The sequence below is a fragment of the Macaca thibetana genome, chromosome 4 (assembly GCF_024542745.1).
Source record: "Macaca thibetana thibetana isolate TM-01 chromosome 4, ASM2454274v1, whole genome shotgun sequence".
Classification (NCBI taxonomy): Eukaryota; Metazoa; Chordata; class Mammalia; order Primates; family Cercopithecidae; genus Macaca; species Macaca thibetana.
This window is the reverse complement of record NC_065581.1, coordinates 127,719,417-127,722,786: the sequence shown is the minus strand read 5'-3', so window position 1 is coordinate 127,722,786 and position 3,370 is coordinate 127,719,417. Positions and strand designations below refer to the sequence as shown.

At 34.6% G+C, this 3,370-nt stretch overlaps 1 pseudogene; it reads right to left on the bottom strand.

Annotated features, from left to right (window-relative positions):
* Positions 1 to 255: 255 nt before the first annotated feature.
* On the bottom strand, positions 256 to 746 carry LOC126952652 (transcription factor BTF3 homolog 4-like; annotated as a pseudogene).
* Positions 747 to 3,370: the final 2,624 nt, after the last annotated feature.

Genomic DNA, 3,370 nt, shown 5'->3' with positions numbered 1-3,370 from the left:
ACACCAATAATCAAAACCCAAAATACCCTCAAACTACACCAATATTTCATATTTTGAACAAAAAAATATCCTGGGAGGAAGTGCAAAATGCAAAATTAAATGACTGAAAAATGCTGAACAAACAGCATTATTAATATACAAAATAGTTATATTACTGAACTAGTAACAGGTGATGTTCTCCGTGTTTGTAAAACTTTGGAATCACACAGCTGATTTGTTAAATCTAGTCCATGCCAGCTTCCAAAAACCAAAATTTTAGTTAGCTTCATTCTTTGATGCCTCATCAAAATTTTCTACAAGATCTAGAACATCCTCCTCCTCATCATCAATGTCTTCTGGTTTTGGTGCTTTACTGTCCAAGACTTGCCATGGGAACTGTTCAGCTAACTTCCTAAGGATTGTTAAGATGTCAGCACCAAGCTGACTTAATATTCCAGGAAGCATTTCTGTGATTGGTTTGGCTTCTGTATGACCAGTAATTGCAAAGCTGTTAGCAGAAAGGGAAGCTTGGACTTGGGATTGTGGAAATGAATAACTGTCCTATCATCTTTAACCATGTTCACCTCTTCAATACGAGCTATATTATTCACAGCCAGGTTTTTTTTTTTTTTTTTTTTTGTAAGAGAATTCTGAAGCTTTTTGTCATTAGCTATAACTGTTCTATGTACCACCTTCTTTTCGCGAGCTGTACCCTTGCCTGCTATCCGGACCTGAACCTGAAGTTTGGCTAACTTTTCTTGATTCATGCTGTTGGTAAATCTGAAGCAGGAAGGGTCCTCCAATACCAGCACATGGCAAGAGCAAGATGGCTGCCTCATATTTTCTTTTAAACTATGAACAACACATACAATCATTTGAGTGATTTTCTGCAATATTAATTTTTCTATATATACAAGGTGTCTGGTAAGTTTAGATTAAGTCCCTAGTCCCAGGGGGTTTTTCTTGAATTTAGAGACTATCATAACTTCTAATATGAATGGCTTTGAATTAACGCAATGAAACTAACACAATGCTGAGCACACTGGCATTTTGCTTTAAAACTCAATAAACTTTACTTAAATCCAACCAGAATTACATTTATTTTTAACTAAATTCCTGTCATGACTCTATATTTCCAAAAATTTCCTGTAGAACACCATTAACTTTGCTATTTAACTTTTGCACTCATTTTTAGTCCATTCAAAAGTTGGACACGATAATTAATTAGGCTTTTTAGCACATTTTCTGAAAGCATGTAATGAATTCATGAAACACAAGGATTAAAATATTTTAAGCTAAAATATTTTTAAAGGCTGTTTTTAAGACTTTGACCTTCATATCAGGCTTGGCAGAAATGTTCTAATGTCACAGCTGACTGTTAGGTTTTAAGAGTCTACCTAATCACGCGTTAATAAATGGAAGGCTAGATCAGTTTTTCTAGGCTCAATTAAAGTCATCTCATCAATACCTACATGTTGAGAGTCCCTGAGGTAGGAGAAGGAAGCAAGTAGGAATGTTGGATAAAACCTAGATATTATAATCAGGAACAAAAATTGTAAAATTCATCACCACAAATAAAGTCAACAAAAAGGCAATAAAATGTTTTCTAGGGATAAGTCATTCACTCGTTCACTCATTCCCCATCTTCACCCACTGAGGGTGTCATGAGTCATGACACTCAATACTCCACCCAGATATCTTTCCCTGTCATGAATGTGGAACAATTTTCCTCTGAGACCATTTTTCCTCCTAGATTGTTTGCCATATTCTGTTTCATATTCCTGCTTTGTACTGTCTTATGTTCCTCTTGTATCATCCATAGGACACGACACAAAAACTTGCAAATAAGATGCTTAAAATATATTTATTGGATTCAGTTTGTGTATAGAACTGAAATTTTTGACTGTTTGCTGTACTAATAAGACCACATAACCATTGCTAGACTGAAAACACATCTGTGATTATTTTTATTGACAATTACAGTTGTCACTCGGTGTCTGTGGGAAATTGGTTCCAGGACCTCCCATGGATACCAAAATCTACAGATGCTCAAGTCCCTGATAGAAAATGGTGTGGTATTTATGTAAAATCTACACACGTCCTCCCATGTACTTTAAGTCATTTCTAGATAACTTATAATACTTAATATAATGTAAATGCTATGTAAAACCTGTTTTTAAAAATTGTATTATCTTCTTTATTTAATTTTTATTTTTTGAAATGTTTTTGATCCAAGGTTGGTTGAATTTGGATATATGAAATCAATTTATAGAGAGGGCTAACAGTACTTAAAAATTTTGTTTCCAGAAAATAAAGTCATGCAAAAACTGTTCACAAATTTAATATTCAGGAAGGTTGGCCAAACCATCTGGATTGCAAAGCAATAACCATTTAGGAAGTGGATTCATTTACAAAAATAAAAGAGAGAGAGAGAGGAAGGTTCCAGCCTAGGGTGTGTCTATGAGCAAAGCAAAGTAAAGCAAAGCAAAGAGAAGCTAAGCTAAGCCTGGATTTGTGAAAACTAAAGGATGCACAGTCTTCTATATTGCTATAGCAAATTTCTGGTCCTAAAGAGAATTGTCAGTTTTACCAGTAATTGTGAGAAAACAGACATTCTTATAAATTACTGCTGGGAGAATAAATGGTACAAACTTTAAGCCAGACAATTTGATTTGATATACCAAATTACAAGCGCATATCCCCCTCAAACAGTATGTTTGTTTCTAAGAACTTATCCTACAGATATACTCACTCACGTGCAGAACGACATACACAAAGCTCCTCATTGCTTTGTTGTTTTGAATAGCAAATGTTGGAAATAGTCTAAATGTTCAGCAGTGGGGGATCAGTTAATATGCATGTATGCTAGAATATCACGCAACTCTTAAAAAGAAGTGAGGACTGTATTAAATATTGAGCTCCAAGTTTTATTGTTAAGTAAGCAAACAAATAAAATCACCAAGTGCAGAATAGTATGCATTGTGTGCTACTATTTGAGTAAAAAGAAAGACAGAGAAGACGTATCAGAATTTGTTTGATTACACATAAAATATTTCTGAAAGAAAACACAAGAAATTGGGTGCATTGACTACCTCTGGAGAGGAGAGGCTGAGTGGCTAGTAAACAGATGAAGGAGAGAGACATTTACTCTATTAATTTAAAAACTAATGTATTGAAGTAGAATCCACATAATGTAGAATTAACCATTTTAAAGTGAACAATTCAGGGGCATTTAGTATGTTCACAGTAGGTGCAATCACCAACTCTATCTAGTTCCAAAACATTTTCATCACACCAAAATAAATCTCCTTACTCATTAATTGGTTTCTAACCATTTGCCTCTCCCCCAGCTTCTGGCCATCACCCATTCTTATTCTGTCTCTATGGATTT